This window comes from Pongo abelii, chromosome 16, assembly GCF_028885655.2.
Source record: "Pongo abelii isolate AG06213 chromosome 16, NHGRI_mPonAbe1-v2.0_pri, whole genome shotgun sequence".
Lineage (NCBI taxonomy): Eukaryota > Metazoa > Chordata > Mammalia > Primates > Hominidae > Pongo > Pongo abelii.
In genome coordinates this window covers 73,089,087-73,105,157 of record NC_072001.2, presented here as the reverse complement: position 1 = coordinate 73,105,157, position 16,071 = coordinate 73,089,087, and positions in this window count along the sequence as shown.

The following is a 16,071-nucleotide window of genomic DNA, read 5'->3' as shown; positions in this document are numbered from 1 at the left end:
AAAATGGTGCCTGGCAATAGAGAAAAATCATTGCCTTAGCAAAGATGTCTCACACAGCCTGCTTTTGTGACGGTAGATGCTGGCAGAATGTCTTTGTTTCAAACTGAGGCTGACACATGTCTGCTTAAATAAAACGTTCCCACTTCAGCTGACTGATTTGGTGGGAACAAGAAGTTCACACGCCAAAGCATGGGCTGACCTTCATGACCCCCCCACCAGCAGGGGGGATGAATACATTGTTGTATCCTTTTACTAACAAGCATTGAGAAGTGTGAGCTTTTCTTTTGCTTGTTTTACCATGGTGACATCCATTGACCTATATTTGATATTCTGCGTAATATACATGTGTCAGAGATCACACATTTGATTGAAATGGGGAAAGGAGGACAAGGAAGAGAAGGATGGAGGAAGCATTTTATAGTTTAGCAAAAACCTGAATGTTTTATAGAGAAGTCTTCATATTGAAGAGGCAGAAACCAACTGGATTTAGCTTAAATGGAGAAAGAGGAGATTTATTTTTAGGACATAGGGATGTCTAACAGAATCTAAAGGAACTCAAGCTTCCTGATTTCAAGAACAGATCAGAACAGGAAGCCATTTGGTCTCTCCCTTCATCTCTCGTCCCTGGTAAAATCTTCATTTTCCCCTTGCTGCTCAAATTGGACCCTCTGCCTCTGTAGTCTACATGGCTATGGACAATTCCAAGCCCCAGCAACCAAGGCCACATGTTGAAGGTACAACCACATGAAGGGTTCCTGACTCATGCTGTCTCATGGATAAAATTCCCAAATTCTTAACAAGGGTTTTGACTGGTCTGGCTTAAACCAGGTACTCATGCCTTGTCCAACCACCTCAACACAAAAAGTAATGACAGAAGCTAGAGGGTGGGGTGATTCATGGATCAGATTATATGACACCCCCTAATTTGCTGTGTGTCTTACTCTAGAGGGTAAGTCACTTTGAACAAAATGTTTGTGTATGTGTTGAGGCAGTTAGAGGTTCAATGTGTACAGAAGGATTTTTTTTTTAGTTACAATACAAAGAGAATCACTTTTTTTTTTTCACCAAAGAAAATACTAGAGGAGATTTAACAACAGGAAGATATAGTCCTAATTGTGGTGTGTTATCTGGAGACAGCTTAACTGCAGGAGTCAGAGTTTGATGTGTTTAGGCTGGCACACTTATGGCTACCCCAGGGGTAACACATCAACTAGGGGAGGAGCTGTTTTCCCGAAGGAAGTGGGGTGCTACTGCCAGAAGGAGAGGCAGGAGATGCTGGGCGGACAGAAACCACAGATATTTTCTTCCTTTTCTAGGTACTCATATTGCTCAGTGGGTTCTGGGAATCCTTGCCCTACCATTAGGAGTTCCACAGGAGAATGCACCTTACTTTTAGACTCTCTTGACCTTCTGCCTCTCCTCAGTCAAAGTTATGACAGTGTGCATGCCAGTCTGCAACATAGATCCTTGCCAAAATGGGCTACATCAAGCTCATCACGTTGATCCCACCGTTTGTCTTAGTTCATTTTGTGTTGCTATAACAGAATGCCACTGGGTAAATTATAAAGAAAATAAATTTATTTGGCTCATAATTCTGGAGGCTGGGAAGTCTAAGAGCAAGGCTCCAGCATCTGGTGAGGACCTTCATGCTGTGTTATTCCATGGTAAACAGAGGAAGGGGAAGCAAGGCCAAGAGTGAGAAACAGAGAGGGTTGAACTCACATTTCTAACATTCTACTTTCATGATAGTTAACCTACTCCTGATATAATGACATTAATACATTCCCAAGGGCAGAGACTTTACAGCATAATTGCCTCTTAAGAGTCTCCCCCGTTAATACTGTCACAGTGACAGTTAAATTTCGACATGAGTTTTGGAGGGGACACTCAAAACTTAGCATTCCACTCCTGGCTTCCCAAAACTCACTCATATACAAATTACATCTATTCATTCGATTCCAACAGCCCCTAGTGTCTTAACTTGTTCCAGTACCAACTCAAAAGTCCAAAATCTAGAGACAGTCTCATCTGAATCAGAGGTAGGTGAGGCTTAAGACACAATTCATCCTGAAGCAAATTTCTCTTCAGCTGTGAACCTGTGAAATGAACAAGTTATGTGCTTCCAAAATACAATGGTGGGACAGGGATAGGATAGACATTCCCATTTCAAAAAGGATAAGTAGTCCAGAAGAAAGGGGTAGCTAGTCCCCACTACGTCCAAAACCCAACAGGAAAAACATTAAGACTTAAAGCTAGAGAATAATCTTTTATTTCATGTTCTGGATCCTGGGCACACTGATAGGGGGTTGGGGCCCCAAGGTTTTTTCAGGTAGCCTTGCTCTCGTGGTTTTACTAGGCTTAGCCCATGCTTCAGCTCTCAGGTTAGCGTTTTGTGCCTGCAGCTTTCCTGGGCTGGCTTTGCACACTGGTAGCTTTCCTGTTCTGAGGTCTCAGGAGTAGCTCCACTCCCCCAGCTATACTAGGTGTTGCCCTAGTAGGGGACTCTCTGTGGTGAAAGAATCTCCTCTGCAGTGTTACCCCTGTGACATGTCTCTGCCTGGACCCCCAGGCTGTCTGAGATATCCTTTGAAATCTAGGTGGAGGTAGCCATGCCCCCACAGCTTTTGCATTATGCAAGCCTGCAGAGTCAGCATCATGTGGATGCCACAAAGGTTTATGGCTTGTACCTTGCAGAGGAGTGAGTTGGGCCACATCTGGGTTCACTTAATCTGTGACTGGGGTAGCTGAAGGGGTGCTGCACCAGAATGTCAGAGTCCCGAGGTGGCAGCAAACCCTTGGAGGGTGCCCTCGGCAGTTCCCTGAAACCATTCTGCCCCCCTGGAGCTCTGGGCCTGTGATCAGAAGGCCAGCCTTGAAGATCTCTGAAATGCTTTGAGGGTCATTCTCCCATTGTCTTGAGGATCCCTTCTATTCATATCAATCTCCTTAGCAAAGTTCACTTGGCCATACCCTTGATTTGCTCTCTCTAAAATGCTTTTTTATTTTTTACATGGCCAGGCTAAAAATTTCAAACTATTTCCATTCCACTTCTTTTAAATTACAAATATCATCTTGCTATTTATTTCTTCTTGTATCTTACTATATGCAGGTGAAAGTAGGCACATAGCTTCTTCAATATTTTTCTTAGAAATTTCTTCCACCAGATATCCTAGCTCATCACTCTTAAATATTACCTCTATAAAGCCCCTGGGCATGGACACAATTCAGCCAAGTTCTTGGCAAGTGTGTAACAAGAATGGTCTTTAGTTGCTAATATCTTGTTCCTCAGTTCCACCTGACACCTCATCAGAATGGGTTTTACCATCCATATCCAACATTCTTTTTTATTTGATTGTTTGTTTGTTTGTTTTTTGGAAATAGGGTCTCACTCTGTTGCTCAGGTGTGCAATCACAGCTCACTGCAGCCTTGACCCTCCAGACTCAAGCAATACTCTGATCTCAACCCCCTAAGTAGCTAGGACTACAGGCTCATGCCACCACACCCAGCTAATTTTTGTATCTATTTTGGGTGGAGACATGGTTTCACCATGTTTCCCAGGCTGGTCTAGAACTCCTGAACTCACGCAATCCTCCCACCTCAGCCTCCCAAAGTGCTGGGATTACAGCCAAGAGCCACTGCACTGGGTCTCTACCAACATTCTGATCATGCCCACTTAAGTAATCCCTAAGAAGATTTAGGGTCTTACTAGTTCTGGTGTTTTCTTCTGAGCCCTCATCAGAATTGCCCTTAACACTCCATTCATGGCAATCCAGGCTTTTTCTAGCCTGCTCATCCAAGTCCTTGCAGCCTTTACCCATTACTCAGTTCCAAAGCCACTTCCACATTTTTTTGTTATAGCAACAGCCCCACTTCACAGTATCATTTTTCTATCTTGGTCCATTTTGGGTTGCTATAACAAAACAGCATAGACTGGACAATTTATAAAGAAAATAAATACGTTTGACTCATGGTTCTGGAGGCTGGGGAGTCTGACAGCATGACACTAGCATCTGGTGAGGGCCTTTAGGCTGCTTCATCCCATGGTGAAGGTGAGAACAAGAGACAGAGAGGGCTGAATTTGCTTTTATAACAGCCCACTCTCACAATAATGAGCCTACTCTCACAATAACAACATTCATCCATTCAGGAGGCAGAGCCCTCATGGCCTAATCACCTCTTAATACCTCTTAATTGTCTCTATCACAATTAAATTTCAACGTGAGTTTTGGAAGGGACATTCAAACCATCACAATTCCTTTATATATATATTTAAAAACAAGGATCTATGTGGAGGGAGCAGGGCTTGCAGTTCCTCCTCACTCCAATTTACACATGAGGCACTGAGCTGAGCTTTTGAGAAGAGAAAACCAACCAACGCAGCTAATTATTTGACGGGTTGTTCTGACTCAGAATTGGCGACCTGCTCTAGGACCCAGCCTCTTTGCAGCCTTCACTCTCCAGAATCCCATGCTCCAGTAAAATTGACACCCTACTGTTCTCTCACATGCTCTGCACCCATCCTCCCTCCTTCCTTTTCTCCTGCTGGTCCCTCTGCCTGGAGCACCCTCCCACCTTGAGCCCCACATTATCTGAATCCCACTGTAGTTCTACATACAGCTTCAATACCCAGTCCTCATGAAACCCTTGCAGCTTCTCCAGTGCAGAGTGGCTTCTCCCACACTGACCCCTTGAAACATCACATCAGATGACATCACTACTAGTTTCTTAGAAAGCTGAGAGCCTTTAGATATTTTCCCACTTCGTGCCCCATGGCAGCCTTGAGAGGGAGATAGCATAGCCCACTCCCTGAAGGAGAGGGGGCTGAGGCTCAGAGAAGCTGCAGCCTGGCTAAGGACACTTGGCTGGCAAGGGGAGCAACATCTGCACTCATTGTAAAGGGGAAATGCTTCTGACCTGACCTTCTTCTCTACCCGATGAATATGGCTGTTCCAGGTGACAACTGTGGTCATTCCTGGGTCCCTAAATGTGGCAGCACAGTGGCCAGCACAAGGTAGCTGCTCATTACATAGATGTGGAAGGAAGGGAGGGAAGGAGAAGAAAAGGATGATCTGAATCCGTATACTCGAATCATAAGCATTAGGGGATAAATTAATTGCTTGATTTAGGATTTAATTAGGGCTTAAGAAAACAACAGCTGTTTATCTTGAGTACCAACTGGGTGTGATGACATATGATCCACAGATAGGAACTGAGACACTGTGCCCACTTAAGATAAGCTTCAATAAACTGAAAGTGAGTGATGAACTACTATTTAAATGGAAAGGACAATCTATTCAAAGTCTTAAGTAAAACATTACCAAAATGTAGCACCTTTAGACAAAGTTGGAGTTGGAGAATATAGCAGAAGGGAAAAACTTGAAGGTGGAGAGCCAGGAGACCTGGGATTGAGTCTTCGTGGTTTATTAATTGTGGGACCTTGAGCAAGTCCCCCTTGTTCCATGGGTTTCCATGACCTTATCTGAGAAAAGATGACCTGGATCACTGCCCGCTGGAATATTGTGCCAACTCGTGCTTGCACTGAGCTCTCAATGTTTTGCCCAAGATTCTAGATCTCATTTTGTTTCAAGCCACATGAGCTCCCAAGGCAATCTTTGCAGGATTCCCTTTACCTTTTACGGTCTCTCTTCTGCCGTGCTGGATTTTCTAGGTCAAGGAGGGAGACCCTGAAGCTGGCACACATGTCTGTATCTCCCTCATGCTGGGAGCTCTGGAAGGATGGGTCCACATGAGAGTGAGTTCTCCGGAACCAGTGCCCACCTGAGGGTAGGCATAGAGTGGGCCTCTCAGGAAAGGAGGGATGACTGAGTGGATGGATGGATGAGTGAGTGAAGGAACAAATATGTGATTGTCATATTCAGGCAAAGAGACCAAAGTAACCAGTCAATCCAGAAGATCTGCCCGGAAGAAGTGGTCCACATACACTGAGTTCCTATTTGCCAGGTGCCAGGCACTGCACTTAGCCTTTTCCAAGCACTATAATCTCCCAACAGCTCTTTGGAATAAGTGCAGTTATTTCATCCCATTTCACAGTTGGGGGAACAGAGACACCAACTGCCCAAGCTCACAGGACTGAGGTTTAAATCCTAATCCTCTAGAGGCCCAAGCTGGTGTCTTGAACCTTCTGAGCCCTGTTTGCATCCACAGCTCCCTTTCTGCCCATCTGCAACTGAGAGACCCTTCCCCCTCTGACAAGTGTTGATCACAAATGATTGGTGGGTGGCGACCCTTGCATCCTCAGGGAAGATTAGAAAAGACATCAAATGGGATGTGATCAATGGGACAGGAAGAACACGCCTCTCTCACACTCTCAATAAACCCAAATTTTCCATAACCATGTCTTTAGTTTTTAAATAAATCCAGAGCCCCACAGGCTGCTCAGCTTCTTCTCCAGGCCTGCCCACCCTTTGAGAGCTTCAAGGCTTAGAATGAGGCCGGGTAGCCCAGACTCACTTAGGAGTGGGACGTCTGTCACCCGCCCGTCTTGCGGGATGAACAACGAAGCTCTCTTATCCCACTTGTTCCCCCTCCCAGGGCCGCCAAGATGTAGGGACAGACGTTAATTGAAGCCACAGCGAACTGGGCCAGAGCTGCCTGCGATGCTGAGAAACACACCGGCTGTTTTCAAAGCGCCTTTCTCTCCTCTCCTTTCTAATGAAAACCCTCATGTAATCTGTTAGTGCCACTGCACTGGAGCATGAATTATTCAGAGAAGTCTCTGTTCCGTTATCTCCCCTCCCCGGGGACGCCCCTACCATTGTCCGCCCTGATGGGTCATTATGCACTCTGTGAATTTAATCTTTTAGGCTATCCGGCCGCACAGAAAAAATGTATGAATAACAATTTTCCTGTAATAACCTTCAACTAACCTTTCAACCAGAGTGAGTCATTCCAATCCCATTTTCACATCAAGAGGAGTCAAAGGCAGGCAATTACCTCTTATCTGTTTCAGAAGCTGCCCCCACCCCAACTGCACCCTTAATTTTTAAAGAGGTGTTGAAGAATGTGTGGGAGCCAGTGGAGGAGGGGGCCTGGGTGGAGGAGGTGAGAAGGGTTGGGTGGTAAGAAGCAGGCACTGGCATTCCAACAACGAACTTCAGCCTTTCCCTCTGGACCTGCCTTGCCATCTCCTAGGGCCACCGGAACTGCCTGTCACCAGTTCCCTCTCTTGCCGCCACTAAGGGAAAATGTCTCCTCTATGCAGAGATTTCCACAAAGCCCTTCCATGGAAGGCAAGTTCAGATGAATTTTGTCTCCTAGTGAGAGTGTTGGGCTCACCATGCTGCTGACACAAGAGAGGATGGGGAGAGTGGGGGACTGTGCCCACCCCAAGAGCCCCATTTTACCCCTGGGCTTGCACAGTGCAGAGATCTGCAAGAAGCCTGGACTTTAGAGTCAAGTGTAACTGGCTTTGAGACTTGGCTGCTCCAGCTGTATGAACTTGGGTAAGCCACTTTACCTCTCTGAGCCTTGGAAGGGCTTAATGGATAAAATGGGGATAACAATAACAATAACTTACAGAATTGTTGTCAGGATCAAATGGGACATTGAAGCAAACTCTGTGCAATGCAAAGCCCCGGGGCTAGGTCAGCTCCTCCAATGAAGATGAGGCACCCCCACCCCTATTTTCCCTGAGGCACCCCCACCCCTATTTTCCCCATCTCCTTTTTTTGATCTTGAGTTCAGCCTGGTTCTGAGCACCCATCTCCCTTCCCTAGGCTCCTTGGCTCCCCAGGAAGGGTCTAATACACTCATCCACACTCAGGTCTTAGAATGGCAACTTCCAATGGCTCAAAAAATCCTAAGAGGAGGGGGCGTGAGCAGTGCTTACCCTAAGGGACTTGGCCCATTCGTAGTGTGTACAACTGACTCTAGGCCTTTCACTCCTGGAGCAAGTCTTTGCTTTGTCTGTTTCGCCTCAAACTTATCTTTTTTTTTTTTTTAATTAACCAAATGAAAAATGTGAACTCAGAGTGTGAAATGACTTCTCCAAGTCCTAATTCAGAAGAACAGATCCTGGACCAGGACCCAGGGGTCCTGACTCCCCTCGCAGTGCTCAGAGCATCACACTGCCTCTTAAAGTGCTTGAATGGTGGCAGTACAGGCATGATGGCCTTTGGCAGGAAGGGATCCTTGATATTCCTCAAACCAAACCTTGCCAAGCCTTGGTGAGTCTTCTTTCCAGAGTCACACAATAGTCAAGAACCTTGTGCTGAAGGCCTGACAGATTCCTCAGTGGGTTAATGCCACTCTGGACAATCACAGAGGTAGCATGGAAAACATCAGGTGGGCTGCCTGGGTGACTAGGTTGCTCAGTGAGAGTGAGCTGCAGATAGAGAGGGAGGTGCTGTGTGATGAGATGAGAGAGGACAGGGTGAGTAGGTACTGGGCTTACCAGCAGTGGGCTTCCTATGCCATTTGTTTTCAGACTGTTGGTTAGCAGGGTCCCGCACTCCAAGCCATCTGCCTGGTTCAGGCCTACCCAGGGCAGGGAGCTTCACCTCCTGAGAGTCCTATTTCACATCTACCTCCTCCACCCTCCCAATCCCTCCCAAGGCCCCACCAACCCATTTTTTCCACAACCTGCAATCTTGACTCTTGCTTTGACACTCTAAGAAGCTTTCTGTCTTTCCCTCTTGACCGCTCTTCCTCCAGCAATTGGATGACTGGAAGGAGGCAGCCTGGACTCAGCTCTCCCTTCCTCTCTGTTCCAAGTCTGTTGGATCCTTGTCCAGGCTTTTCCTCTGCTTCTCCCTTTGGTGCATTTGCATCACTCCTAGCGTAGCCCCTGCTGCCCTTGCAGAAGGATATTTCTGAAACAAAACAAAACAAAAAAATTTTCTAAGTCCTCAAAGGAAATACACAAAAACGCTGGCAATGGAGATGAATAAGTCATGAGGGTGGGGCCCTTGTGAATAGGATTAGTGCCCTTAAAGAAGGGTTTGACTGAGGGAGTTCTTCCCTTCTGTCATACAAGAGCAGGTGAGAACACAGCGTTTTTCCCCTTTGGAGGACACAGCCACAAGGCATCATCTTGGAAGCAGAGAGTGGCCCTCATCAGACAACTGAACATGCCAGGGATTGATCCTGGACTTTCAGCCTTTGGAACTGTAAGAAAATAAATTTCTGTTTCTTATACATTATCCAATCTCAGATATTTTGTTATAGCAGTAAAAAAATAAAGAATTAAGAGAGTTTCCAAACTTTAGAAATATGTATTATAAAAGTTGACGAGCTAAGAGAATCACAGTCTTCAACTTTTTTACCCTCCCATTGAAGACCTGATTGTGATGTGAGTATCAGAGGTGGAAATTGCGGCTACTGGTGAGGGAAGGGCCTTTGCTGCCTTTTAGGAAGGCAGGAAGAATCCAAAATGGTTGCTGACCATACAAGGAACAAACCATGAAGACCACCATAGGGGACCACTCACACTCAAGTCTGGGCTGCTGGTGCAGCACCTCCAACAGGCACCTGGGAGGAAGTAGCCTGCACTGCTCAGGGAGTGGGCAGCCTCTTCAGGAAGAAGCTTTCCTAGGTCAGAATTCAAACTCGGGTCCATCTGTGTCCAAAGCCTGCATATGTCTCCATCATCATCTCCCTTTCTAGCACACACGAGATCATTCTGAATCCCAATGGACTTTGCCTTAGCTTTGTTCATTCCTCCAGAGGCCATAGCAGGGACACATCCCCTTTACCTCCCCTTTCTCCACCCCACTTGTACCACCATCTTCTACAATAATGCCAAGATCACCCACCCTTAGACCCTGAAAGCAGACTGACACCCTTTTCCCTCTGTGCCAGTTAATCAAAACTTACAGTCTCAGCTCCTGGAGAGTTTGTCTTGGAGTCTGGTACAGATTCTCAGCTCACAGCAATGCTAGGGGAGAATGCTCTGAACTGATGGTGTGTGTTCTCTCAGATGTTTCACATTTGAGTGTATATAAAAGAGCAAAATGGGCTGAAGAGCCAACGTTTGTGCTACAAAAACATGTCATATCAGCAACAGCTACCTTGTCCCCAGAGAAAATTAGGTTGTATAGATGTGAATGTGGTTTTTTTTTTCTTTTTTTTTTTTTTTTCTGGGGGTGGAAGTGTTGTATTTTAATGCCTGATTTTGGCAGTTGGTGCAGAAAAATAATCGTGATGCCAATGGCCAAATTTTCCTCCATCCAATCTCAGAAAACTCGAGTTTATGTTTAAATTTCATGCAGCAGAGTTATATACACAGTGCATGAGGGCGGCTGTTCAAAATGTACACATTTCTAGCTCCACTGTAATTTTTTTTCTTTTTGCAAAAGAGAACTGAGACATAAACACCACCCCCGTCTGACTGCACACAAGGTATGTATGTATGCGAAAAAAATAACTCCCCCGGGATTTCTACAGCCAGGCTGTCGTGCACAGGCACTGCACACGCCAGTGCAGATTGCTAACAGGTGTGGCTCGGGGGAAGGATGAAGCCAAGGACAGGCTGTGATGACTGCGTGCTGGTGAAGTGATGGCAGAGAGGGGTGCACCACCTCCCTCTCCCACGACCTGGCCCCATCACCCTTCCACAGTAAGTACCAGGCACGATCTTGGGCATCATTGCCAAAATGTGGGATTCCGAGCAGCGCTATAGCTCCAAGATTGGCCTCTGGTAGGAATGTGAGAGGACATAATTGTCATCCTGAGTTTGGGGAGCTGGAGTAGCCACTCTGAAGCAAGGCTGGACTTGTTCCCTACTGTCCACTGCTTAAGAAACCAATGGTCTTAGGTCCCTGCAGAATCTAGGATGATGAATACTGAGGTGCTCTAGAAACATAGTCTGTTTCTGGAGCCTCCGTGTTGCCCTGTGAGATAGAAGGAGCAGGACCCTCCCACTTCACAGGTGAGTCTCTCAGAGGCTGAGTCACTGTAGTGTGGTCATACAGCCAGGCAAAGGCAGAAAAGAGCCTGGACACCTTCTGCTGCTTTTGCAACAGACTATGAGGAGAGGCCCAGGGGAATATCATGCAGGGTGCAGGGTGACTTGACTGGAGGGGCAGAGGAAGTCCTGCCTCACCCATTTGCAGACCTGAAATCCTCAAAGGGAGTCAGCCATTGGATGTTGACAAAATTTCCCAAAGGTGTGTTAGGTGGCACCTGGATTCAAGATGTGCAAAAGCGTTAAGAGGCTCTGTCCCCAAAAAGTTTGGGCAATGCTGATTTAAACAAATGTAAAGCATTTTATACCCTGCAGGACTTCTCAGAGCCCTTACTATGCTGATGACCCAAGGTGGGGACTTAGTATGCAGGATCTTCCAACCACATTGACTGGAAAAATATTTTCACAAAGCCCTTTTCAGACCTAGTGCTTTGCAGACACACACTTTGTGGAATGCTGGATTAAGGCAATGATGAGTTTAGAAAGGCATATTTTTCTCAGGGAGGAGTAAAGTATTATTCTAATATTAGTTAAATCCTTCTAAATGCAAAGTGGTTTAACAGATTAGCTTTAAATCATCTGAAAGACTCTGAAGAAATGGGACACAGGAAAGGTAAATTTTGATTTGAAGAAGAGCAGAGGGAAGTGAAACTGCCTTAAATCCAATTTGAGAAAAGCTTATTTAAATGTGTTGCTGGAAAAAAAAAAAAAAGAAAGAAAGAAAGAAAAAAATGGTTTCTAGTTTTGTTGAAGTTTGGCTTTGTACCAACAACTGTTAGGCCAAGGTGAGACGTAAAAGGTGCTAACGCGTTGCCCAAGAGGCCTATGTCAGATTCAAGCAAAGCCCAGCCAGAGGCATCCTCGGGGACAGCTGTTGGCTGGGGGTGTAGGGGTGGGATCTGGGAGCTGAGCTATTTTTACTTCATCTTGAAAAGGAGAGAAATAGCTGCTTTCTTAGAGGAAAAAAGCATTCATATATTATTTGGGGAGGCTGTGATGTAAGAACACATCTCTGCTCCATCAACTGTTGATGGGAGTGTAAATTAGTTCAACCATTGTGGAAGACAGTGTGGTGATTCCTCAAGGATCTAGAACTAGAAATACCATTAGACCCAGCAATCCCATTACTGGGTATATACCCAAAGGATTATAAATCATTCTACTATAAAAATACATGCACATGTATGTTTATTGTGGCACTGTTCACAATAGCAAAGACTTGGAACCAACTCAAATGCCCATCTACGATAGACTGGATAAAGAAAATATGGCACATATACCCCATGGAATACTATGCAGCCATAAAAAAGGATGAGTTCATGTCCTTTGCAGGGACATAGGTGAAGCTGGAAAACATCATTCTCAGCAAACTAACACAAGAACAGAAAACCAAAACCTTATGTTCTCACTCATAAGCAGGAGTTGAACAATGAGAACACATGGACGCAGGGAAGGGAATATCACACACCAGGGCCTACCAGCGGGTGAGGGGATAGGGGAGGGATAGCATTAAGAGGAATACCTAATGTAGATGATGGGTTGATGGGTGCAGCAAACCACCATGACACATGTAGGCCATGTAACAAACCTGCACATTCTGCACACGTACCCCAGAGCTTAAAGTCTAATAAAAAAAACAAATGAAGCTCTAATATTCAAGCTCCCAAAGGCAGGGCCTGGGTCTCATTCACCCAGTTTAGGGCCCAGCGAGGGAGGACAATGTTTGTTGGGCTAAACTGGACACCTGGCCCTGGTGTTTTTAAGATGGGATTCTACTGCAAACACAACAAGACCTCCCTTAGTACACAGTACCTTCCTGCAGGATTGTCCTGGAAGTTGTGAGTCTGCCCAGAAGGAGCACAGGGATTGGGGGCAGGTGATTTGGGGGTCCATACCTGCCTCTGCTTCTCTTCAGTTAGGTGGCCACAAGCAGGTCCCTTAACCTCTCTGAGCTCCAGTTTCCTCTCTGTAAAATAGGGATCCTGAAAGCTGCCTGGCTTACCTCCCGGGTGACAGGCGGATTAAATGAGAAGGAATAAATGCATGTTATAAAAGGAAGATGCTATACAAATTCCAGTTATTATTACATGACAGAATGTAAGCAATGTTAGGAAGGCATCCTCTCCTATCTAGAAATATTGTTTTGCCAAGGCATGTCAAAAGGCTTGAAATGTCATTATTAGAAATTTATTCCCTGGGATGTTAAAGGCTTTTAGATGTTTAAGACATTTTCGCTAAAATGCATTTGGGAGGCATCAATATTCAGCCATTATCTCTGGGCCTCTGAGAGTCTGGCCTGAGACATGGACTTTTCCTGGCTGGCAGCAAACCAGCAAACCAGTGCGGATGGGGCTGAGGAAGGAGGGGTGTGATAAAGAGAAGCCAGCGTCCCAGGCAGGTGCTCCCCAAGTGTGGGACAGACCAACGCTTCTCACCCCCGTGTGTGCCCACGAATGACAAGGAGAGGGAGTTAAAATGCAGAATCCCATTCAGGGGGCCTGAGCGGGGCCTGAGAATCCTCATTTCTAGGGAGATCCCAAGTGATGCCAACACTACGAGGACCACATTTGGAAGAGCAGTGATACATAACAGCAAGCCCAAATGTCCCCGGAAAACCAGGCTTTGGTGGAAGGCCTAAGCCCTGCGGCGTGTGATGGTTTGGGAGGATTTCTGGCAAAAAGCAGCTCTCCCTCATGAGAGAATGACTAATACACAGGGCTGCTGTTTTTAAATTTGGATCTGCATTTTTGTGGGATCTTGATTAGTGCTCTGAAGAACTGTAACATGCACACACAAGATGGGGCCTTGAGACCTTGCTGGGGCCCATGTCCGCAGGGCCCAAGAGGGCCTGAATCCCCCCCTCCCCTCTGGCTCACACCTGGAGCCCCAGGTTCCCCATCTCCTCACCTTGTGTTCTACTTCAGCTCAGGTTTTCTCAGAGGCCCTAGCTCTCCCCCCTGCCTTTATGTGTTTGAATGGTGTGTGGGCATGCTGTTTCTCTCTCCCTCTCTCTCTCTTTCTTTCTCTCTATTTGTCCCTCTCCTTCTCTCCCACCTTCCCCCCTGCCCCCTCCATTATCATCATCCTTATCATCCTCCTCCCCACGCTGTTTTTCCAGTAGCTGGTTCGCAGAGGATAGGTGACTCACAACCTCACCAAGTGGTCAGAGCTCACTCTCAGAAATCACCAGCATTTACACACTAGACTAGGAACCCCCTGAGGGCAGACACTGCTCTCTTCTGCTTGGGGCTCCACTGATAGCATAGCGCCCAGTACAGGGAGTGGAGGAAGAGATTGGACATTTTCCCACTGCTTGTAATACATACTTGCATTTGGAGGGCCTCATGGCAGGGCGCCTTCAAAACGCAAGTCAAAATACACAGTACTTCCCAAGCTTTTGCTTTCTGGCTTTCTCAGGTCCTTCAGGTTAACATGAGTATGAAATTAGGAAGAATCAGAATGTGATGAATAAGACCAGTCATCTAGCACAAGAATCCAAGTGATTATCTGTGAATGTGTGACTGAAGAGCCTCTCCCACCTGGACTCTTGGGTCCTCCCTCGAGGAGAAGGACTGGGGAGGGGATAATTCCTGGGAGGGGTGAGCTGCATGGCATCTCTAAAGAGGGAAGCCAGACCAACTCACTGATCTCATTGAATTTCGGACACATGGCATTTGGTGGGTGGAGCCTGCCTTTCAAGGAAAATGTGGTCATCTGAGCTCAAGGACAGGGTTGTCATAAATATGCAACTTAATGACCAAAGCTCAGTGATGGATACACGAAGTTTATTATATAGTTCTCCCTATTTTTGTGTAGATATGACATTTGTCAAAATAGAAAGAAATAAAAGAAGAACCAACACATGCCTTGCTTCCAATACAACTTTCTGATGAGAATCTGACTACTCCCCATCCTGTTGGTAAAGACTGCTCCAACCCCAGCCACTAGGTCCTGGTTTATTTGGTGGCTATATTTCCCTTTGCAAATTATGAATGTGACATTCAGGTTTAGACCAGTACTGCTCAAAGTGTGGTATGTGGATAGGGGCCTGTGACCTGTTTGTTACCAGAATACAAGGACATTGACAGAAAACCCTTAGAGACTCATGTGGTCACTTGGCATTGCCCTAACATCCATGCGCACTGTCAGTGGACTCGTCTTGTCTCATCAAACAAGATTCAACTGGTGAGTTTCATGTAATATAAACTGAGTGTTGGTCACACACAGTGGGGCTGTATGTCAGACCATGACAGACCAGAAAATTCTTTTCTTAAGTGGTGTTTCAGAACATACAGTTCAAATCCTTGGGGTTTTAGTTAGCATAAATGAGTCTATTAGAATCTAGACACCATGGAGCACCAAAAAGAACACATTTCTAGACCTACAACAGCAAGACCCCATGCATGGCCCTGCCTAGATCACCCATGGATCCCTATGCCCTACTCTTACCTGCTCCTCACCCAATTTATCAAAAAGCAACAGATGCAAAGCACACCCAATGACAGGGACAAACCAGAGCCCCTGTCTCCCTTTCCTTTTTCGAATTAAAATGGCGAAGCATTGAGGCTGCCTCTTCCAGATTCTGCTTCCTGGGAGGACCTGGCAGGGACAGAGGGTCACTGAGGAGTCCCACACAAGCTGTCCAGGCTGGTCTGGAAGTGGGTGATCTCAGAAGCAATGATTTAGAGCACAGCGTGGCAGGGTTGGAGGCGGAGGTAGCTGCTCCCCACGGCGCTCATTAAGCTTCCATAGATTGCGTTTCCTGCCTCCCCCGCTAGCCCTCCAAAGTGCCTGTTATTAATTCATAAAAACACTGCAAGCGTGATTGAGTCCGCTGATTACTGGAGCAGGCAGACACAAGAGACGGTGAAATATTCCATGTCTCTCTACCAGGCTCTCAGGGGCTCAGGAGGAGGAAAAAAATAAAAAGAGAGAAAAGCAACAACGCGAAGAAAGGAATATGGAAAAAAAATGGTGTTGTGAAATATTAATCAGAACTGTTTGCCCTGGGGGCCAAAAATATGAGGCGGCATAATCAATGTAGCAAGAGCTGCCCGGCGACATGTCTTTGAGAAGCTGATTATTGCGAGTAAACACAGCTAAATATTCTGGATCTTTGGACTATGCCTCTGGTGTCGCTGGAGAA